Source organism: Anabrus simplex, chromosome X (assembly GCF_040414725.1).
Source record: "Anabrus simplex isolate iqAnaSimp1 chromosome X, ASM4041472v1, whole genome shotgun sequence".
NCBI classification, from domain to species: domain Eukaryota; kingdom Metazoa; phylum Arthropoda; class Insecta; order Orthoptera; family Tettigoniidae; genus Anabrus; species Anabrus simplex.
In genome coordinates, this window is record NC_090279.1 from 174,354,837 (window position 1) to 174,380,793 (window position 25,957).

The 25,957-nt window shown below is 39.0% G+C and overlaps 1 long non-coding RNA gene across 1 annotated transcript in view; it reads left to right on the forward strand.

Annotated features, from left to right (window-relative positions):
• The window catches only part of LOC136886399 (uncharacterized), a 47,013-nt gene continuing 21,056 nt past the window's right edge, over positions 1-25,957 (forward strand). The window contains exons 1-2 of the long non-coding RNA XR_011019020.1: positions 1-108; positions 7,180-7,212. This is a non-coding gene — a long non-coding RNA (uncharacterized lncRNA). The remainder of the gene's footprint in view (positions 109-7,179; positions 7,213-25,957) is intronic.

The following is a 25,957-nucleotide window of genomic DNA, read 5'->3' on the forward strand; positions in this document are numbered from 1 at the left end:
TACACCTTCAGGTATATATTAATCAGGGGGAGCACCAAGCATTGTCAGAATACGCCTTGTATCAGTATGAGGATCATCGTTGCCTTCTGTGTCTTACTTCTCGTGCTGGTAAGATTTTTAACTTAGTTCTTTCCTTCCAAATTCTAGTTTTTTTTTTAAATTTTCTGGTCAATTTTTATTACTTTATACAATACTAGCTGTAGAACCGGACACTGACGTGGCAATCATAGAGCATGTGCAAGCTAATTTCGGCCAATATAGCGTTTTACTCGGGACGCATCGGGAATCTCATCTATCGGATATGAGTGGCAGCAGAAGAGACAAATCACAACTGAACAAGCAATGGTCAATATAATATTACTGTTGAACAGTTTTATGAGATTTTCGATATTTTAACCTTAACCCCACGGCACTAGAGCTCTGAAGGGCCTCGGCCTATTAAGCGACCGCTGCTTCAGCCCGAAGGCCTTCAGATCACGAGGTGTTGTGTGGTCAGCACGACGAATCCTCTCGATCGTTATTCTTGGCTTTCTAGACGGGGTCCGCTATCTCACCGTCAGAGAGCTCCTCAATTCTAATCATGCAGGCTGAATAGAACTCGAACCAGCCTTCAGATGGAGGTATAAATACCTGACTTGGCCGGGAATCAAACCCAGGGCCTCTGGCTGACAGGCAGGCACACTACAACTACACCACGGGGCCGGCTTTCGGTATTTTAGGCCTCCACATTTCGTCTTCTTACTATTCCGTAACATAAGGGCTTCTAATACAAAACGAATCCGTCCTTCTTTCAAGACTCCCTCTTGTCTTGTTTCTCAAGCGATAGTTCCTTTTACGATTTTTTTCTGACTCTTTATAATCATATTGACAATTTCCCTTGTCGATGTCGACAGATGATCAAGCGGTTTAACACCTAAATGAAATCATGGCAAAACCACGCTCTATGACACAAAAGGCTATTTCATGAATTTTATTACTGTCATAAATGATAAGAAACATTATTCTCGATACAATGTTCGATACGACCAATAACAAATGTATTTAAAAGTTAAATTTTAGGTGACTACCCCTAAACTATCATTTTAGCCTGAGAGAATATAATTATTAATAGCCTGCTACTATACTGCCTTTTGCACCGACTTAACATACCCATTTTCATTAAATACTGTTCTCAAAATTTCTCATAGTTCGGCGTTGATATAGACTTAGCAACAAACATCGATTTTTTTTTTTTGCTAGGGGCTTTACGTCGCACCGACACAGATAGGTCTTATGGCGACGATGGGATAGGAAAGGCCTAGGAGTTGGAAGGATGTGGCCGTGGCCTTAATTAAGGTACAGCCCCAGCATTTGCCTGGTGTGAAAATGTGAAACCACGGAAAACCTTCTTCGGGGCTGCCGATAGTGGGATTCGAACCTACTATCTCCCGGATGCAAGCTCACAGCCGCGCGCCTCTACGCGCACGGCCAACTCGCACGGTGACATCGAATTGTATGAACATATCTGTTATCATAGCCGAAACGGTAAAAATGCATAAGACATAAGTAGTCGAAAAATTAATTCTATACAATTAATGTAGTATTTTTCGATAGGATCATTAATAACATAGATATTTGATGATTAAATAGTAGGCCTTCCCCTAAACTATAATTTCACTCAGTCTGAATAAAATCATTTATGCCCAGGTAGTAGTGCATCATGTCCCAATTATTCATAACGATTTTCTTCATATTATCTTCAGCCATTACCTCACGAAGCGCGTACATATATAATACAGACAGATAGACAGGCAGACAGACAGACAGACAGACAAACAGACAGAAATGTCGGAAAATTAAAATATGCATTTTCTTGTTACTGTGGACACGACCGATTCAGAATTACCTTTTTTTTTTTTTTTTTTTTTTCAATTCTGAGCTATGTACAGACAAAACTCTTGTTATCTATAATTATAAAGGCTCATGAGCACTACCAGTATAAATTCTGCCGGGACGATAATTCTCATTGTTGTATGAATTCCTCTAGCGGCTAGTTAACGAGTACTGTCTCACTGCAGGACGATTTTGAGTGTTCAAACACTGAAGAGCCTGTCGATACTTAGAAAATTATTTAACTCCTACAATCGTGTGTTTTAGTTATGTCCTAAGAGTGGCTCTGACTGCATGAAAGTTTTTCAGGTAGGGGTGGTGTTGAGCAGAACTACACACACTCGTGCTGCTATAACACGTCCAGATCAAGTGAGGAAAGCAAAGGGAAACTCCCCTACACCTCATAGTGCCTACTATACCTCAAAGGGTTTAAGAGGTGCTATTTGAGGATCTCCCTGGCTGGCACGCTAATAACCTCACAGAAACAGAACCATCAGCAGATAATTTAATTTAATATATACTTAAGGGGAAGGCATCGAATCTAACGCTGCCAATCTAGAAGCAAATTGCGTTTTGTTACCCCAAAAAGAGCCAAGGAAGTTCGGGAGAGCGCATCCTCCCCTTATAACCAAAAACGATGCAACTAGAAGCAAGTCACATTGAAAAATTCAAATACCCCCTCATAATAATAACAGTAATAATAATAGCGGGTGAGTTGGCCGGGCGGTTAGGGCTGCGCGGCCATGAGTTTGAATCCGGGGGATAGTGGATTCGAACCCCACTGTCGGCAACCCTGATGATGGTTTTCGGTGGTTTCTTATTTTCACACCAGGCAAAATTAATTAACTAATTAATTAAGGCCAAGGCCGCTTCCTTCCCACTCCTATGCTTTTCCTATCCCATCGTCGCCATAAGACCTATCTGCGACGGTGTGACATAAAGCAATTTCATTATTGTTATTATTATTATTATTATTATTATTATTATTAATATTATTATTATTATTATTATTATTATTATTATTATTATTTTGTGCTTTTACGGCCGCATTGGACCACTGTAGTCAATTTCTGTCCGATATTCTATGATGTTTTTTTCTTTTCTGTTCCTCCAGTATTTCTTCATTAAATCTGATCAGATATAATATAATAATAATAATAATAATAATAATAATAATAATAATAATAATAATAATAATAATAATAATAATAATAATAATAATCATTAATAATAATATTAATAATAATAATTCTACATATTTCTTCTTCTTAATCCGTTTCCCCTCCAGGGTCGGTTTCTCCCTCGGACTCAGCGAGGGATCCCACCTCTACCGTGTCAAGGGCAGTGTCCTGGAGCTTCAGACTCTTGGTCGGGGGATACAACTGGGTAGGATGACCAGTACCTCACCCAGGCGGCCTCACCTGCTATGCTGAACAGGGGCCTTGTGGACGGATGGGAAGATTGGATGGGACAGGCAAGGAAGAGGGAAGGAAGTGGCCGTGGCCTTAAATTTGTTTCCATCCCCGCATTTGCCTGAAGGAGAAGTGAGAAACCACGGAAAACCACTTCCAGGATGGCTGAGGTGGGAATCGAACCCACCTCTACTCAGTTGACCTCCAGAGGCTGAGTGAACCCCGTTCCAGCCCCCGTACCACTTTTCAAATTTCGTGGCAGAGACAGGAATCGAACCCGGACCTCCGGGGAGGGCAGCTAATCACGCTAACCACTACACCACAGAGGCCGAGCCAAATACTGTTACTCCAAATGATACTATTGGCTATGTTTCTTGAAGTAGAAGCAGCTGCGTAGACACAGTCTCGGTCACAAGCAAACTGTGACCGAGAGGGGTAGCAGGTAATTCTCTGGAAAACAAGAAAGCCACACACACCACACACTTGTATGCCTGGATGTGCTATTGCTAACATGCCGATGCCTGCTGAGGAATGGGAAATGTGTTTCACCTCATTAACTAGGAGAAAATCAACGACAACTGAGAAGTAAGAACACGCTGTTTGTGATCGAGAGGCAAGTCAGCTCAAAATTCAAAACAGAAACCAAATGTATCACAGTTACGCGCTGCACGAACAAGTCAAGCTCATTTTACTGCCCTTTCATATTAGTTCTGGGCATATCTCCATCAATTTTTCTCACAAAATTACAATGGCTTTTCGGAAAATCATTTGATTAAATTTTCTGGAAATTTCCTTTACCAATATTTGGAGAATTCTGCAATATTTCCATTTCTAAAATTCTTTCAAAATACTCAGAAATATCGTTTTCAAAATTTTTAGAAAATCTTTGAACATTATTGTAAGAAAATCATTTCAACATTTACATGGTAACTTTTTTACAATTTCGTTGCAAAATACATTTAACATTGAATTTGGATATTATTTGGCAAGTTTCCCCTCCTTCACAGATTACGTTCGACTGTACTCTTTTATTGACAATTTTAAACGATTATTCGCTCACTAATTTACTGTGGATAGATAGCAGGGTATCACGTAGCGAAACGCGCTACCGACGAAAATCAAAACTCCACATGACAATAAACCACATCAATAATCATCAAAAGAATTAACACTTGTTGAAACACATGAATAAGCTGTCACACAATTACACAATCTCCCCCAATTATTTATCGGCAGATTATACTATAGTACCGAGATTATCATTATCATTATTATTATTATTATTCTTTTATTATTATGTCTCCCTTCAGAATTAGGTTGAAGACCCTCGCATTATTTGCAGATAATAGCAATGAATCACCATGACCTGTGATGAATGATCGAAATAGGATGAATAAAAAAATAGAAAAACAATCATCACCACCATCAGTTAGGGATACATCGAAGAATGCACTCATAACGTCAGGAAAAGGAAAAAACAAATTATTGTATCATTACTTTGCTCAATATAAGTTGTTGAGCGAAAGTTTATTATTATTCCCTGAATAATTAACCATATCGCCATAAATCACAATATCCTTACGACTAACATGTACCCTAGCGGTCATCATCTTGTCTAATATCTTAAAACTTTATCATCGCAATCGTCGCTCACATTTAACTCACAACAACAAGTTTAAATTGTTCCGACTCATTATTATTATTACTCCTAAACGCATCATCTCGAGGAGCTGCCTACTGTCCACAGCTACCACCTTCCCTTCTAAAGTCAGACTTACTTCACAAGTCATTTCTTTACCAAAGCTTCGATTTAATTATTGTTTTAACAAAATCCAATAATTCCTTGCTATAGTCATGATTTTTTATGAAGTCATATGTCTTCCTTATTATTATTATTATTATTATTATTATTATTATTATTATTATTATTATTTCAATTATTATTAGCCTTCGTTCCCCCGTAATTCATTTCGAAGACCTTAATCACACGTAACCTCGTGATATTCATTAACAACTGGGGTTATCAATCACTGAATCAACACAGCAATATTCCAATAAATGTACAAAATGAAATCAATGAATCAATGACTCAATGACTACTCTACCATCACCACAACTTAAATACTACATCTGTAACTAATCTACTTTTCACTACATAAGAATACAATCCAAGTAGCAATCTACTGAAAGAGAAGAAAATGTGACAAGGGTACATATTATTCCGATGTAAATTTCCGGCGTCTTGAATATAGGCCTAGGTGTAGATGTAGGTTCCTCTCCGGATTGTGGTGGGTTGTAGATGAACAAGTTCATCGTGCTGGCTCACACACGTCGGCTTAACACATCGGGATTCCTGTGCAGTCAAAAAGCGTAGAATCACTCCAGCGGTGTTTTAGAATTCCCCAGGATTTCCTTCTTGGTCTGTCATGATGACGACTCGCCTTCTTTAATGTTGCTGAAACTAAAATTTAGTATCAAAATTTGACCCACACTCGTTGTAGACTAACAGTTTGCCTCACAGTACTTAACTGGGGCAATGATGTACACTGTGGTTCATCCCTACAGAGAGCTTCAAATCTTGACCTCATTTATCAGTTTACAGCACTTCGTTGAGTTGTCGGAGTCTCGAATAATCCACTATATTACTGTTGAAAACGATGTTCTTTGGCCAGGTTTATTCTCAAAGGTTCCATTTCAATGATAATCTTCCCTCGTGATTCCTAATAGAACATTCCATAAATTTCTGCGCCAAAACTTGACGTAACGTCTTGTACTGACTGTCCGTGGTTTGACAACTTCCTCCCAGGCAAATGTGCGGCAATAATGTATCGCACTAGGCTGATCCGTCTAAACAGAAAATTAAATTAGCACGCTCGAATACCATAATCGTCGTGTAGTACTATCTCGTAGTAAATTAGTTCCTTCAATGGCTTTTGCAGTGACCATCGTACTCTGTCTGTCTCTCAGCCTTACTAAAACCACACTGTTCCTCTTCTTTCCAGAATGATTCTCTGACTATAGAACAGCTCACTAATTCTCATTGGTCTCAGCTATTCTGCGACGTGATTCGTTATTCCAAATTTGGAGCAGATCTTTCTGGAATCTCACTCCCTTTCGCCTCCGGCTCTGCTATGTGACGTAAACCCTATGACGTACGATGACCTTCACCGCCTGACACAGTTTCCTCTCGGCAACAGCGGAACGACACGGTAATCAGCTGGTGCTCGCTCGCGCATAAACCGGTGTTACATTACTAGAATTGAACCAAATTGTCTAAATCCAATAAAATACCATTTAAACCGGTACAATATTTATACATAGGCTAGATTCAAAAAGATCTGACGGAATATGACGATGTTCTAGTGGATGAGACATGCCATTCCTTGTTCAATGGTGTGTATTTTGTCAAGTTGGTTATAGTGTTGTATGTATTACAATTGATTTATTTTTTTGTCACAGACTGAAAACGTGTAAAGTTACACTTACAACGTCGAACTAGAAAATATAACTTCCTTCTTAACAAAATAATGCTAGAATAATTCAAATGTTCGAAAGGAATTGTCGTATCATATTGTTTTAAATTGCTAGTGATCCGCACGTCATAGCGGATATTCTTCAAATAAAATACTTACAGCGCGTATATATATACATATAGAGTAAGTTAGGAGAAGGAAAGCGGCAATGGCACTGTGTTACACATTTCGAGATCTTGCCACCTGTTTTGCTTCCGATCACTTCAGTTCCAGTTTGCTGGTTTGAACAGATTCTGTCTTAATCGCATGTTCTTCCAGTCAAGTCCTCTCTTTATTTCTTGGTTTGAAAGAGAATTCGTAGTATCTTGTCAGTGCAAAAATATTATAAATACTACAAATATTTCTTTGTTTGGTTTATATTTCAGGCAGTTGCCACGCAGCAGAGTTATGCAAAGCCGGTAAGTACAGTTCATCAATTTTGACATAAATCGACACAGTTCTCTCTCTCGATTTTTTTTTTTTGCCTAACGTCACACCGACACAGATAGGTCTTATGGCGACGATGGGATGGGAAACGCCTAGGAATGAGAAGAAAACGGCCGTGGCCTTAATTAAGTTACAACCCCAGCATTTGCCTGGTATGAAAATGGGAAACCATGGAAAACAATCTTCAGGGCTGCCGATATTGGCGTTCGAACCCACTATCTCCATTTTACTGGATACTGCCGGCGCTTAAGCGACTGCAGCTGTCGAGCTCGGTGACACAATTCTCAAACGTTAACATATGACACACAAAGATGTGAAGCAGATTGTTACCAATACATGAGATCAACTCATACATACAAATGAAAATGCATACACAATGTGAATCTACGTCTTTCAGAAATTATAGTAGGGTTCAGTAGATATTTTATCAAATATGAACTATGTTCAGAAAAGTACTGATCCCATTTCAAGGAAACAAAAAGCTACGTGTTTAAACATATCCCGTCTGCACCGACCATGTGCAGTCTTTCTGCGTCCAGTTACAAAACATCTCTAGGTGGAGACCACCAAGCGTAATTCTCCGGCACACTCACTGACAAAACACGTGTTACTCCAATATCCGCCGCTGCCACAACACACACAGGGCGTGTAATACTCCGGCACACCCAATGACAAAACACCTGTTACTCCAACATCCGCCGCTGCCACAACCCACACAGGGCGTGTAATACTCCGGCACACCCACTGACAAAACACCTGTTACTCCAATATCCGCCGCTGCCACAACCCACACAGGGCGTGTAATACTCCGGCACACTCACTGAGAAACACGTGTTACTCCAATATCCACCGCTGCCACAACCCACACAGGGCGTGTAATACTCCGGCACACCCACTGACAAAACACCTGTTACTCCAACATCCGCCGCTGCCACAACCCACACAGGGCGTGTAATACTCCGGCACACTCACTGAGAAACACGTGTTACTCCAATATCCACCGCTGCCACAACCCACACAGGGCGTGTAATACTCCGGCACACCCACTGACAAAACACCTGTTACTCCAATATCCGCCGCTGCCACAACCCACACAGGGCGTGTAATACTCCGGCACACTCACTGAGAAACACCTGTTACTCCAACATCCGCCGCTGCCACAACCCACACAGGGCGCGTAATACTCCGGCACACTCATTGACAAAACACCTGTTACTCCAACATCCACCGCTGCCACAACCCACACAGGGCGTGTAATACTCCGGCACACTCACTGAGAAACACGTGTTACTCCAACATCCGCCGCTGCCACAACCCACACAGGGCGTGTAATACTCCGGCACACTCATTGACAAAACACCTGTTACTCCAACATCCGCCGCTGCCACAACCCACACAGGGCGTGTAATACTCCGGCACACTCACTGAGAAACACGTGTTACTCCAACATCCGCCGCTGCCACAACCCACACAGGGCGTGTAATACTCCGGCACACTCACTGAGAAACACCTGTTACTCCAACATCCGCCGCTGCCACAACCCACACAGGGCGTGTAATACTCCGGCACACTCACTGACAAAACACCTGTTACTCCAACATCCGCCGCTGCCACAACCCGCAGAGGCTGATCTCCCGCTCCCTCCAGGACGGAAAGCAGATGTCAGAAGTTGTCTGCGCTACTCACTGAGGCGGAAGACGGGGGATAATTAGACGTGTGGTGCTGATTCGTTTGTAGGGGGGAAATGGTACGTTTTCTGGCAAGTGCTCGTGGTAAATGTAGTATCTACTCGGTCTTCCTATAAGCCCTTAAAGTGTGTAATAGGAATTTTAGGGCGTACCTGAAATAATTTTAACGAATATCACACTGGATAATCCTCAAAGACGTAGAGAATATTTATATGTAGCAGCGATAAGATGTGTCTCTTTTAGAGAAAATAAGACCATTGGTTCTCAAAGCCATTCCCTTAAAGCAAGAATCAATTTTATTCACCTATTTCTTGGAGAAGTTGAGGGTTACTTTTGAACTGCTTCTTTTGCTGTCTCCTGTGTTTCCCCGGTGTGCAGCTTTAATATCCATATGGAACTACGCTCCAAATGTCTACTTGTTTCATTCTTTAGGTATTTGCCGCCTTGTACATGTTCCCTTGGTTCTGAAGGCTTTCTCTTCCTCATATCATGGATACTTCCGGTGTCAACGGCGAAGGCGCTTCCAAGATAATAAAGTTCGCTAACGTGTTCATTTCTCGCATTGCCGTTTTTTTTTTCTTGAGTTATATATAACCTTGCTTTAGAGTTTACTTTGAGGTTCCACTTAGAGAGGATTTCACCAAATACTCTCTTCATTGCCTTTGCATTGTCAGCAACTATTACAAGTTCATTTGCTTATCTTAGGCAAATCTCCTGTTCCCCATTCATTTTATTACTAATTGATTTTCTATCAACACTGCAGTTTCCCCTACTTGGTATTGAACCCGAGTGACTTAGGCCCATAATCAATCATGATTTGATCGGTAAAATAATATGGTACATTTATTGAAATACAGAAGGGAAGTTGAAAATGTTTCGTTTAGGTAATGTCGAAATCAGAGCGAAGGAAGGACGACAGACTGGAGCCTGACGGATTAGCTCAACACGACAACTTTTAGCTACTTCACAGCAGGGAATATCATTAGTTGGCGTACAAGGAAATACAGAGTCCACAAATAAGTCTTGGTCAGAAAGAGGAAGGGGGAGAGTCATACAAAGAAAACTCACCACATGAGTAAGACCTTGGGATATTTTTGGTAGGACGGAAATTCCATGACCTCATGGAAAATTACAGCGGCTGAGTGTACGTTCGCTAGCCTAAGTTCGAGCAGGTGGAGATTTAAATCACGTGACCGCTTGCCGGCCAATAGTAAAAATTTGATGGGAGACTCAGTGATACCATCTTAAGGAATGATGGATGAGATATTTTCGTAACTACAAAAGTAATCAGTAATAAATTAATATGAGTACGCGGATGGATGTAATGAATTTATTAGATGTCACGCATGGAAAAATAATCAATACTTAATGGCAAATTAAATAAATTGAAGGCTGGATTTCTTGGAAACCGGACAGCTTGAATCTCATTGGCTGAAAGAAGACCACGTTGTCAGGGACGCTTACGAAGGCGCGAAATGTGAGGAGCGAAATCCATCCATATCTCCTAAATCTGTGATCACCTGGAGTTCATATTTTATCCAGCAGATATGCTAGCGGAGTGGATTAATTTGATGTAAATTTTAACTTCCAATTCGGAGTGCAAGTACCGATATTAAAAATCCACCCCCTCCCTAAGGGGCATGACGTCAACAAATCCGCGGGAAAAAGGCTTCATCCATATATACGGAGCTGAATTGACGGTCGCCAGCCACTTGTCTTGAATCGTTGGAGCTGAATTGACGGTCGCCAGCACACGTGAATTGAATATCGGGAGTTGAACTGTTGGTCGCCGGTAACTTAGAATTCTACGGACGTACAGTCATTTAATGGCGCGAGCATCCGCCAGTGTTTGTAAAGTGTGATCGCGCTCAAGCAACATGTTAAATCTGGAAATAGTTAACGTAGGATAGTGTTTTTTTTTATTTATGAATAATCAGTGACGTAAAGTAATTATCCTGCAAGAGAGTAGTATAAAATATATCACCATAAGTACGTACATAATAGACTGTGTGACGAACAGTACTTTAAGGAAGTAGTAGCCTGTACTTAGCTATACCGAACCGATGTAATGAACACGTCAAGAATGCCGTATAAATCGGGCGTATCGCGACGGGCGAAATAGTTGACACCTCGTCGTACGTGTCCAGGTCCATTGTGCGGTAGGTGGACGAAGATTAAATAGTGTAAATATATTAAATTCTTGGGTCTAGGATAGAAATTTGTTGTATCCAAATTAAAGCATACAGTGTTAACGTAGTAAATGGTGAAGGTTTGTGGTAATCAAGATATGAGTGTAAAATAATAATGTGCCAGGAAATCTTTTGTGAAACTACGCCATCAAGGATGGAGGAGTAAAACGCAGAGAGGGGCTGGATGAAGCCTCTCGTCTGCAAAGCTGCAATGGAATACCGATAACTAAGATGAGTACTAAATTGTAAAATATATTTGGGAAATGTTATCGTGATGGGAAAAATGGGAATAATTTGATTATACTTGGTTACCTTCTGTAACAAGATGGGTCGCTTAACGACCCCATCCTAAATTTGTAGCACGGACAGTAGTAAATCATAATAATGTAAATAATCGGGTCTTTTATGTATTCAGTTTGTTGGAGATGTAAATTTGTATATATAGTGTAGTACGTTAAGTCATGCATGCATTCATATTTTCTTTGTAGTCGATAATTTTCTTTACATTTGATTTTGATTATGCTAGTTAAATAAGACCCGAGATGTGCTTTTATGTTTTGTCATTTTAACGAGCCATTTAATGACATGGAAGGAAAATCCAGCTTCGCCATACCAAGTGTGTTTTGTTGAAATTAATATGGTCATATTTTCAAAGTGAAGTTGTTAAATTTGTGAGATGCGATTAATATAATATTTCCAAGTAAATCATATCTGGAGTGTTTAGTGCCAGAATAAATTGAATTTGTAAAAGGGGTTATGCGTTAAACATAATAAGAGTGGACTACCGTATTACAGGCGAAATTATTATTTTTTTTAAATATTAATAATAATAATAAATAAATAATATAACTACTTTTTTTTGTGAAGATTGTTTTTTTTTAAATATGATTTGGAGATAATAATAATTCATGTGATCAAGTGTTGAGTTTATTGGGAATCATTTAATGACGGGAGGTCGTTTTAATTCGGAATTAAAGTGCGTGATAACTTAATTTGATCGATTAATAATATTGAAATGTAGATCGGTGTTAATAATCCGTACATGTTAATGAACGTGTGGTTTAAATTACGGTCCAATTTTTTTTTACGTATAAATGTCGCGTTTTGAAGTTGCGATTCATTAGCCGGAACATGTAGTGCTAATATTACGAGACCATGATTGTCAAATTTTGGTAAATATAATTTCAAGATGTTACGATTATTTGTGGAGAATGAACTAAGGCATAGATCCAAATGAGATAGAAAATGTGAAAGAATTTGCAGTCAGATAATAAAAGGTCGTACGATGTCCGAAATGAATAAATAAGTCAGTTGATAATTCTGTGAGGAATAAATAAATGAATCGAGGAATATTGAGATAGAGAGAAAAATAAATTCCGTACGAGAGACACTTAGGATATTGATATGAGTGTAAAATGTACGGGCAGTGTCACAGAGAAATACTGAGTTACGCAGCGGGTAGAATTCGAACCCGTGACAGCATGTACGAAATAAATAGACTGCACAGTTATTCGTTGAGATACAAGGGATCTAAGGATAATGAGAGTTCAGATTCCACAGAAATGGTCGTATATTGTATTCATTGTAATAACGAGTGAGGACAATCATGATGTCGTGATAATAATAATAATAAATATTGCAGATAAAGGATTGGACCGCCTTAATTAAATGAGCGTTGATAAAGATGTTAAACGGGAATCTAAATGATAATGTGCAACCGATAATAATAATAATAATGTAAGGACGATGTTAAATCACCGCGGTCGGATTAATAATAATTGTCATAATAATAACTGTAATGATGTCGTTGGTTGATCAGTGAATTAATTTGTAATTGCGACCGATATCTTAATATATATGTTTTGGCGTAAGTGACCGGTCCATTAATAATAATAACCTTTTAAGTGACGTGAACAATAATAATATCTTGGGTCACCTATTCATTAATAATAATAATAACCACGAGAGGGATATAATAATAATAACAGTAATAACCATTTGTGTTTGCATCCCGCATAATAATGATGATATTAATCAAACGTGACAGTGCCAGGAACCGTTGAATAATAATAATAATAATAATAATAATAATAATAATAATAATAATAATAATAAAAATAATAATAATAATAATAATAATTTCGAGGATGATAATTTTGTGGATTAAATTGTTTGGTGACAACGTCCCTCTATTCGTATGTTTGAATAATGAGGATGATAATATTAGAATCATTTTTTTTACCGCGTTATTGTACGGTTTCCGTACGGGACGATGTGACAGTCATACTTGCGTGTTTGTTTACTTCGCTCGCGATGCGAGGGGGGCCATGGCCACGGTATTTCCCACCGCTTCTCGTTATCTCATCTGTGTCAGTAGTCTACTGAGGCTAACTGGTGACAATTCAGATCACATGTAAATAAAATGTAAATGCTAATTCATTGGTATGGCATCAGCTGGATATCGTAGGATAGGAACTGTCCGTGGAATCCAGTTTTCTAAATTCACGAGAAACATTACCCAGTCCGAGTACCGGTCTCGGAAAAATGTATATAGCCGGAGTACATCATCTTAGTTAAATCGGGAAGCCGACCGTAACATGGGTTATGCTCGGGCTCCCGATAGAAGGAAGCTATATCCTTGAGTAACGGTTCGATTCAAATGGAATCGATCCGTAAATTATACCTCCAAAATGTCATTTTATTTCATAAAGCAACGCAGCAAGATATTGATACCACTTGCGGTATGGCAAGTGATTTATATATGTAACATGTGTGTAAATTCAAATATTGTTGCCACGTGTATCAAAGTTTTATACGTCAAATGGCGTAATAAACCGCTCCTTCTGGCAAATTATTTCAAAGGAAACCACTCTCATAATCTTTTTATTGTAGTTAGATGATGCCCTTTTTTTTAAAGTAACAGTCACTTCCTAGTCCTATCATGGAGTCCTTAAATTCAAGTTACAATCGAGCCTTCCCCCTTTTAATTTTAAGTTGCTCCGTTCATCCCCGTGTTCTATTATGCCGTTATATTTATATTTGATGATTTAAATAATGAACCGACACCCCTGAGATAAATGCTAGTCTGGGACTCGGGAGGTGGACGGGTGCAAAATGGCTGGCCCAAAGTGGGGCTTTAAGAACGGCAAAGTGTTGCTTTAAGAACGGCAGAGAGGCCAATTTTATTGCTAATCAATTTTTATATTTTTATACTTTTTTTTCAAAATTTTATATTTTTTAATTTTTGATTTTTATTAATTGATGACCGCATCACGGTCAAGTGTGTGTTCACTTGTAACGTAATATCATGCTAGAATAAGGTTAGTTTCGAACGGAGCTAGATTTGACTAGTGTATTAATATAATCCATTGCTAATCTCTTCAAGTTTGGCAATGATTCAAAATTCAATAAGCTCGAAGATTTGGTGTTTCTCTTTTCCCATATGGAATTTAATATTTTTTTTGTAATTCAGGACTCCATTTAAATGTCATTGGACATCAGATGAATATTATAAACAGCTGTTTAGGAAGGCTTGAAATGGTAAAAATATTACTGAGCACCAGTTCAGGTTATTATTTAAAAAGAGGTTGAGATGGTATAAATTAAAATTAACGTATTTCAGGGCAGGAGATTTCCAACTTCATCGTTTTTTTTTAATGTTGTTGTTGTTGTTATATTGGAGCGGTTTATTGTGAAATCTTAGGCGCAAGCCAGCATTCAAGTTGAATGACCTGCAAATGTAAACAAGTTTTATAGTCAAAATTTTTTTTTGTTAAATGAAAGTTAGTGTAGGGGTATAATGTCATAGGATAGGGCCTAGACCCAATAGCGTATTCCTTCGTGTGCAGCAAGGCGAGAGGCCGATCGGCCCTTTTGCTTTCTCAAGAAAAGTTATAATGTCTGACGACGGTGGGGAGCAATCCCAGGACATATTGGTAGAAGGACAGGGAGAGGTGAAAGCTCTCACGTTAGAGGACTTAATGCAAGCGTTGGCTTTGAATAATGTTGCAATGGAACGTAGGTTAGATCAATTACAGGCCGATAGCGTGTCAGTTAAGCAGACAAATGACAAAATCATAAATAAAGTTGATCAAGTACAGGCTAATAGTGTTTCATTAGAAAACAAAATAGACCAAGTACAGGCCGCGAGTGTTTCACTAGAGAATAAGATAGACCAAGTACAGGCTGCTTGCGAAGTTAATAAAACAGAACTCAAGGCACAAATAGATGCAGTTCAGGCCGCGAGCGTAGCAATGGGACAGGAACTCAGGGACAAATTAACTCAAGTCCAGGAAGCATGTCACTTCGCGAAAGACGAATTAAAAGTGCACATGGATGCGTACATTACCATCGTTAATGAAAAGGTTGACCGCGTTAGAGATGAGGCTCAAATGGAACGCGCAGAAATTAAGGAAAAATTGAACGCTAGTGTCAAGGAACTCGCCGCTCTACGATTAACTGACAGAAAGGACATAGAATCACACATAGAGGAAATTCGGGATGAATGTCGGAAGGAGAATGACATCGTCCGGGGACAAGTCGAAGAAAAATGCGCGCAGATAGCTGGCACCTTGGACAAGCATGACAAGGGCATGAACGAGTTACGTGGGGAAGCCGCACGTACACTTGTCATCGTAGCAGGACTGAAAAACAAAGTCGAAGAACTAACTATAAATTTAGAAGACCGTAGCCAGAGAATAACTAAGTGCGAAGACGCAAACTTAGCGTTATTCCAGCGGACGGAAGATCTAATCGAACAGGGCCAATCATTTGCCGACACGGAAGTTCGCCTATTAGAACAATGCAAGGCGTATAATGGGCAAAATTCCGGCACAAAAGAAATGTCAAGTTGTAATCCCGACGGAATGGATGACATCCGAAAAGACTTGGAGATGTTGAAGGCTAGGTTGGAACCATCAGCGTCTAGCCAAGATTTTAACCTCCAATATCGCGAATACGAACCCCATGATAACCAAGGGATTCATAAGAAAGGAGGCCTATCCCAAACTGACACACACGGTTTCAAGTTTGAAAACAGAGATGGGTCATCTACGTCATCAAATGCTATCCCGACATCGGTGGTACACGTCATTAAGATGTCTGATGACAAGCCACCAAAGTTCGATGCCCGTGGGCATATCACCCCGAAAGGTTTCATCCGGGAAGTCGCCGGTTATATAAATGAGAATAAAATACCAGTAGAGCGACAACTGCGAACGGTCGAGAAATTCCTAGACGGAGCACCAGCTGTATGGTTCAGGGCTTTCTTGTATACCTTTGAAGATTTTGAAGGATTTCGGCGGGCTTTTCTCCAAAAGTTCTGGAGTATTCAGGAACAGCAGGAGTTAAGGCTGGAAGTATACTCCAGACGATATGCAACATCTTCACCAACGAAATTCTCTGATTACTTTGTGGCACAATTTCACAAGCTACGGGAGCTTGATAATCCAATGAGCGAAACAGAATTGATTAGCGCCATTGGAAAGCAATTGCCATTCGAGGTCCAACGAATGATGATAGCGTCAAATGTCCAGACAGCTGTCGAGGCGGAGGCTTTATTACATCAATTAGACCTCACAACGCATCATTCGAACCCAAGACAAATTAGGAGCAGGGACCAACAGGTGAATAATATCGAACGGACAATCGAACCGAAGACCACTAGTACGAAGAACCAGGGAACTAGTACTGATCCAGAACCTCGTCGAGCATATAATACGGAGTGGAAGCCGCGACAATGGACGAGACCAAGGAATTTTGCGGAAGGCAACCGGCAAACAAACCAAGGGAATTTTCTAGCCGACAGGGGATACCGTGGATGCCAGAGAAGTAATTACAGGCCGTATCCAGCTAGGAATCAAGGGAACCCGAGATATTACCAGGGAGGATCTCGTCAAGAGAAGGATGACAGATACCAAGAGTCTAGGCGGTACATAGAAGAGCTGAACAAGAGAAAATGGAAGGAGGCGATCCATGATCGAGGCCGTGATGAGGAAGCGACAGGAGCGGAGAGCTTGCAGTTCCAAAGAGCAAGGAAGGGTGGCAGCAACTTGAACCCAAATGCACCGACGTTCGATTCGGGACAAGGAAACAAAGAGATGTGACTAGAAGCAGAGGATGAACGAGAGGAAGCAGATGACGAGCCGGAAGAAGATGAGGTCGAAGAAGAGGATGAAGAAGATGACGGAAGGGAAGAAGAAGTCCAAGTAATCCATACACCAATTGAAGCAAGGCCATGTCCAGAGTGTGGAGAGATAGACAGCGACGTGCAGGAATTTGTCAATACGATCCATCAAATCGAAAGACAGAACGAGGAGTTAAGGGTCAGGAACCAGATGTTGAGAGACGAAATCAATAGCCGTCGCAGAACAGAGGATCCAATGTCAAATCATGATAGTGATGATATGGACACATCATAAAAAAAAAATCTCATGATGCTCACTAGATTTTTTTTTACCTGGGCAAGAGGAAGATGAACCTGAGTGACTTAGGCCCATAATCAATCATGATTTGATCGGTAAAATAATATGGTACATTTATTGAAATACAGAAGGGAAGTTGAAAATGTTTCGTTTAGGTAATGTCGAAATCAGAGCGAAGGAAGGACGACAGACTGGAGCCTGACGGATTAGCTCAACACGACAACTTTTAGCTACTTCACAGCAGGGAATATCATTAGTTGGCGTACAAGGAAATACAGAGTCCACAAATAAGTCTTGGTCAGAAAGAGGAAGGGGGAGAGTCATACAAAGAAAACTCACCACATGAGTAAGACCTTGGGATATTTTTGGTAGGACGGAAATTCCATGACCTCATGGAAAATTACAGCGGCTGAGTGTACGTTCGCTAGCCTAAGTTCGAGCAGGTGGAGATTTAAATCACGTGACCGCTTGCCGGCCAATAGTAAAAATTTGATGGGAGACTCAGTGATACCATCTTAAGGAATGATGGATGAGATATTTTCGTAACTACAAAAGTAATCAGTAATAAATTAATATGAGTACGCGGATGGATGTAATGAATTTATTAGATGTCACGCATGGAAAAATAATCAATACTTAATGGCAAATTAAATAAATTGAAGGCTGGATTTCTTGGAAACCGGACAGCTTGAATCTCATTGGCTGAAAGAAGACCACGTTGTCAGGGACGCTTACGAAGGCGCGAAATGTGAGGAGCGAAATCCATCCATATCTCCTAAATCTGTGATCACCTGGAGTTCATATTTTATCCAGCAGATATGCTAGCGGAGTGGATTAATTTGATGTAAATTTTAACTTCCAATTCGGAGTGCAAGTACCGATATTAAAAATCCACCCCCTCCCTAAGGGGCATGACGTCAACAAATCCGCGGGAAAAAGGCTTCATCCATATATACGGAGCTGAATTGACGGTCGCCAGCCACTTGTCTTGAATCGTTGGAGCTGAATTGACGGTCGCCAGCACACGTGAATTGAATATCGGGAGTTGAACTGTTGGTCGCCGGTAACTTAGAATTCTACGGACGTACAGTCATTTAATGGCGCGAGCATCCGCCAGTGTTTGTAAAGTGTGATCGCGCTCAAGCAACATGTTAAATCTGGAAATAGTTAACGTAGGATAGTGTTTTTTTTATTTATGAATAATCAGTGACGTAAAGTAATTATCCTGCAAGAGAGTAGTATAAAATATATCACCATAAGTACGTACATAATAGACTGTGTGACGAACAGTACTTTAAGGAAGTAGTAGCCTGTACTTAGCTATACCGAACCGATGTAATGAACACGTCAAGAATGCCGTATAAATCGGGCGTATCGCGACGGGCGAAATAGTTGACACCTCGTCGTACGTGTCCAGGTCCATTGTGCGGTAGGTGGACGAAGATTAAATAGTGTAAATATATTAAATTCTTGGGTCTAGGATAGAAATTTGTTGTATCCAAATTAAAGCATACAGTGTTAACGTAGTAAATGGTGAAGGTTTGTGGTAATCAAGATATGAGTGTAAAATAATAATGTGCCAGGAAATCTTTTGTGAAACTACGCCATCAAGGATGGAGGAGTAAAACGCAGAGAGGGGCTGGATGAAGCCTCTCGTCTGCAAAGCTGCAATGGAATACCGATAACTAAGATGAGTACTAAATTGTAAAATATATTTGGGAAATGTTATCGTGATGGGAAAAATGGGAATAATTTGATTATACTTGGTTACCTTCTGTAACAAGATGGGTCGCTTAACGACCCCATCCTAAATTTGTAGCACGGACAGTAGTAAATCATAATAATGTAAATAATCGGGTCTTTTATGTATTCAGTTTGTTGGAGATGTAAATTTGTATATATAGTGTAGTACGTTAAGTCATGCATGCATTCATATTTTCTTTGTAGTCGATAATTTTCTTTACATTTGATTTTGATTATGCTAGTTAAATAAGACCCGAGATGTGCTTTTATGTTTTGTCATTTTAACGAGCCATTTAATGACATGGAAGGAAAATCCAGCTTCGCCATACCAAGTGTGTTTTGTTGAAATTAATATGGTCATATTTTCAAAGTGAAGTTGTTAAATTTGTGAGATGCGATTAATATAATATTTCCAAGTAAATCATATCTGGAGTGTTTAGTGCCAGAATAAATTGAATTTGTAAAAGGGGTTATGCGTTAAACATAATAAGAGTGGACTACCGTATTACAGGCGAAATTATTATTTTTTTTAAATATTAATAATAATAATAAATAAATAATATAACTACTTTTTTTGTGAAGATTGTTTTTTTTAAATATGATTTGGAGATAATAATAATTCATGTGATCAAGTGTTGAGTTTATTGGGAATCATTTAATGACGGGAGGTCGTTTTAATTCGGAATTAAAGTGCGTGATAACTTAATTTGATCGATTAATAATATTGAAATGTAGATCGGTGTTAATAATCCGTACATGTTAATGAACGTGTGGTTTAAATTACGGTCCAATTTTTTTTTACGTATAAATGTCGCGTTTTGAAGTTGCGATTCATTAGCCGGAACATGTAGTGCTAATATTACGAGACCATGATTGTCAAATTTTGGTAAATATAATTTCAAGATGTTACGATTATTTGTGGAGAATGAACTAAGGCATAGATCCAAATGAGATAGAAAATGTGAAAGAATTTGCAGTCAGATAATAAAAGGTCGTACGATGTCCGAAATGAATAAATAAGTCAGTTGATAATTCTGTGAGGAATAAATAAATGAATCGAGGAATATTGAGATAGAGAGAAAAATAAATTCCGTACGAGAGACACTTAGGATATTGATATGAGTGTAAAATGTACGGGCAGTGTCACAGAGAAATACTGAGTTACGCAGCGGGTAGAATTCGAACCCGTGACAGCATGTACGAAATAAATAGACTGCACAGTTATTCGTTGAGATACAAGGGATCTAAGGATAATGAGAGTTCAGATTCCACAGAAATGGTCGTATATTGTATTCATTGTAATAACGAGTGAGGACAATCATGATGTCGTGATAATAATAATAATAAATATTGCAGATAAAGGATTGGACCGCCTTAATTAAATGAGCGTTGATAAAGATGTTAAACGGGAATCTAAATGATAATGTGCAACCGATAATAATAATAATAATGTAAGGACGATGTTAAATCACCGCGGTCGGATTAATAATAATTGTCATAATAATAACTGTAATGATGTCGTTGGTTGATCAGTGAATTAATTTGTAATTGCGACCGATATCTTAATATATATGTTTTGGCGTAAGTGACCGGTCCATTAATAATAATAACCTTTTAAGTGACGTGAATAATAATAATATCTTGGGTCACCTATTCATTAATAATAATAATAACCACGAGAGGGATATAATAATAATAACAGTAATAACCATTTGTGTTTGCATCCCGCATAATAATGATGATATTAATCAAACGTGACAGTGCCAGGAACCGTTGAATAATAATAATAATAATAATAATAATAAAAATAATAATAATAATAATAATAATAATTTCGAGGATGATAATTTTGTGGATTAAATTGTTTGGTGACAACGTCCCTCTATTCGTATGTTTGAATAATGAGGATGATAATATTAGAATCATTTTTTTTACCGCGTTATTGTACGGTTTCCGTACGGGACGATGTGACAGTCATACTTGCGTGTTTGTTTACTTCGCTCGCGATGCGAGGGGGGCCATGGCCACGGTATTTCCCACCGCTTCTCGTTATCTCATCTGTGTCAGTAGTCTACTGAGGCTAACTGGTGACAATTCAGATCACATGTAAATAAAATGTAAATGCTAATTCATTGGTATGGCATCAGCTGGATATCGTAGGATAGGAACTGTCCGTGGAATCCAGTTTTCTAAATTCACGAGAAACATTACCCAGTCCGAGTACCGGTCTCGGAAAAATGTATATAGCCGGAGTACATCATCTTAGTTAAATCGGGAAGCCGACCGTAACATGGGTTATGCTCGGGCTCCCGATAGAAGGAAGCTATATCCTTGAGTAACGGTTCGATTCAAATGGAATCGATCCGTAAATTATACCTCCAAAATGTCATTTTATTTCAGAAAGCAACGCAGCAAGATATTGATACCACTTGCGGTATGGCAAGTGATTTATATATGTAACATGTGTGTAAATTCAAATATTGTTGCCACGTGTATCAAAGTTTTATACGTCAAATGGCGTAATAAACCGCTCCTTCTGGCAAATTATTTCAAAGGAAACCACTCTCATAATCTTTTTATTGTAGTTAGATGATGCCCTTTTTTTTAAAGTAACAGTCGCTTCCTAGTCCTATCATGGAGTCCTTAAATTCAAGTTACAATCGAGCCTTCCCCCTTTTAATTTTAAGTTGCTCCGTTCATCCCCGTGTTCTATTATGCCGTTATATTTATATTTGATGATTTAAATAATGAACCGACACCCCTGAGATAAATGCTAGTCTGGGACTCGGGAGGTGGACGGGTGCAGTATATTGTAGTCGCTATAAGTTTTATATGATCCTCGCATTTTTATTTTATCAAAAATTAAATTATCATCAAAATATAATTCACCAGCCCAGTGGATACGCACAACAACCTTTATATTTACAGGTTCACTTGTTCTTGATACAACTTTTACTACAACGTGCGCTAATTAACTTACTGAGCAACTGTACGCTAAATTACAAGCTGCAAAACAATCATATAGAATGTGCAAAAGGTATCTAAATCCCCAGCTACTTTCCACCAATATTCAGCCCTGTTATTTTCCTCGACCCACACCAGCTATCCCAATTATCGGAGATGAGTGGCAGCAGAAGAAACAAATCGCATCACCACAATGGTCAATGTCATATTACTGTCGATCTGTTTTATGAGCTCTCGTTATTGTACCCTTTAACATTTCGTTTTCTTTTGACTCTATTATATTAGGGCATCTAATGTAAGGCTGTCCTTCCTTCTTTGACGACTCTCTCTTCTATTAATCCTTCACGTGATCGTTCCTTTATCATTTTTCTCATTTTTATAATCAATTTCATAATTTCCCTTGCCTGCAGTATATCCACCGATGAACATGCGGTTTTACGCCTTAAGATAATCACGACAAAGACCATCGCCAATTAACATGACTGAACAATATTTCCATGTTAGCAATACTCGGAGCTGATACGATCTAACCAACAAATGTCTAAATTCATTGTATTATCATAGTTGGTATGTTAAAACTTTATGAGATATAAATGATCGGAACACAATATATTCTCTAGAACTTTTGTTACGGTAGTAATACCTTTCAATAGGACCAATAGCATACAATAAAATTTTAGGCACCTGAATTACATTTTCACGCGGCATAAATAAAATTATTTATAGCCTAAACTCTAGTACCTTATTTCCAGGCTTTACATGCCAAATTTCATTAAATTCTATTCACCCTTTTTCTAGTGGTTCGTCGTTCATATGGACTTAGCAACAAAAAAAGAAATTCATTAATATCTCTGATATCATAGCCGTACGGCAAAAATGTATAAAATATAAATGATCAGAAATGTAATTGTAGTAAAGTAATATTTATTGATAGGACCACTAATAACATAAATATTTGAGAATTACGTTTTAGAGATTCCCCTAAATTACCATTTCACACAACATGTATAACATTATTTGTATCGTAGATTGTAGTGCATAATTTCGCGGCTTTAGATACCGATTTTCATTACAATTCCCTTCAGCCATTTTCGCATGATATCCGAACATACATACATACAGGCAGACATATGACGGTAAATTAAAAAGTGCATTTCCTTGTAACTGCGTACACGGCCGATACAGCAATTCTTATTAATGTACAGAGACAGCTTTTATTTTATATTTATACGGAATTAAGGTGACAGCTTTCAGTATTTTCCTTGTTTTGGTACGTTCTTTGCATGAGATATTTTTAGATTCACTTTTCTGTTGTTTGCACGCATTCAGTACAGATCATCTGTCCTTCAAGTCTGATGCTACCATTTAAGATATTTTGAAAATGAATCTTACAACCTGTGACAATAAAGTTCGGTTAATGAAGTCAGAAGGATCGATTCGGCAACACAGGCGACACACAACGCTGCACCTGCGTAGCAGCAGGTTTTGGCCACCTGCTCCCAACGTTATTCAGTTGAGCATCGTGTGTGTGCCCTGTATGACCTGTTTGACCCAGTGCGTGTTTAGTGCGTTGGTTCTGAACTGCGAACAGGAACATGAACGACCAAGAGATCATTCTACAGTTTTGTTTTAAACGCTTGCGATGCTGGTACGTGTTTATGAAGATCAAGCACTGTCCTTGAAGTGTGTGTACGTGTGGTTCGTCCGTTTTCAAGGAGGCTGGGAAAGTGTTTCTGACAACCCCCGTAGGGGAAGACCGGCGACCGACGTCAGTGACGATAACATTGAGAAGGTGAGGATATTATTCACGAACGATCGGCGATTAACTATGCGCATGATAGCAGATGCACTGCAGATTAACCTGATTCCGTGCGGAAAATCGTTACCTTGAAGTTAGGGAAGAGGATAACATGTTCTCGCGTTGTGCCACACCACTTGAGTGACGATCAGAAGCAGGCACGTTTATAGGTTTCACAGGATTACCCACGACTCAAACTCGCGTTGAAAGAAAAGAGACTTTTACGATATTCCTGACATCCAACGAAACGTGACGATGCTTTTGAACACCATCCCAAAGTAAGCCTTCTTGCAAAGTTTCCAGGACATGTTTCGCCGATCGCACCAGTGCATAGTTATGGGAGGGGAATATTTCGAAGGACAGTAAGGTCACTGTCGTGCACTGTTGATCTATGTTGATAGTACCGAACTATCCACCTAACTTTATTGTCACAGGTTGTACAACCCACCATCAGTACGAATTTTATATATAAAATGCATTTTTGTTCTACTGTTTCAGCAACAATCTACGAAACCTTGCGGCAACGTAAGTACAGTGCAACTATTACAATAAAAATCGTACTGTAGAGTAAACAGAGCGCAATTCCCGTAAGTTAAGGTATGACACACAAGAATCTAGGTTCAGAACTGAAGCGTAATGTTCCCAACATATAAGAGGGCATTTATTAGACTCATAAGTTTTTGGCATTAGAGGAGTATAAAGATAGGCACGTGGCAAATGACACACACATGAATCCACGTAAACTTCACATTAATTAAATCACAAAGCAATACGATTGCTTAATCAAAAATTAATGGCTGTTAATTAACTTTTTGTCTTTGAAATCACACCTGTACAAATTTTTCATTGATTTTGTCGTCGATTCCTTTCCCCTTGAATTTCCATACGACAGATTACGAACTGGAATTCAAATTAAAATGACATTTATTGGATAGTAACCTAAATAACATATTAAGTTTCCTTAAGATTCTAAATGCTCCTGATTTTCATCAAAATTTGTTAGCTTTCTCAGAAATAATGTTTCAGTTCATCACAGCATGATGCTTGACTGTATCAAAATTAATAAACAAATTAAATCTTCGATTTTCCACCGAATCATTCCTAATTTTGAAATTTGAATTTTAAATCTATCTATCTGATATTATTAATATGCCTTTGCTGGCAGGACCTAGTGTTTACAGTGCACTATATCTTCTGATATAGGCTAGAGTAATTTTGTTACGTTCATAGATCTCTCTCTGTGTTATCCTTGGCTTTGAAAATAAGCAAGTGACTGGGGTATGAACGATGTTATTAATTCCAATCCTTATGCAGCCAGTCCCTGCTATGGATGGTATGAAAATGTCGCTCATAGGGTCGGTTGGAGTATGCATTTCAGTGGGCTTTGCAGAATGATATATAATAGCAACTCTGTCTCGGTGAGGAAAGCAACGGGAAAATACCTCAGTCCTCATTTCCCTAGTACGCCTCTTCAGTGATATCTAGGCCATCTATGACTTCTGATGGCAGAGCTTTTGAGAATCCCACCAGCGTTAGCGCTGACGGACTGAACATACATACACCGAGCTCGATAGCTGCAGTCGCTTAATTGCGGCCAGTATCCAGTATTCGGGAGATAGTAGGTTCGAACCCCACTGTCGGCAGCCCTGAAAATGGTTTTCCGTGGTTTCAAATTTTCACACCAGGCAAATGCTGGGGCTGTACCTTAATTAAGGCCACGACCGCTTCCTTCCCACTCCTAGCACTTTCCTGTCCCATCGTCGCTGTAAGACCTATCTGTGTCGGTGCGACGTAAAACAACTAGCGAAAAAAAACAACATACATACATATTATTAATGATATAAGTTCACTGATTTTCAAAATTGTACATTAAATATATCGTAGTTAATCATTAACTTCATTACTCATATTTA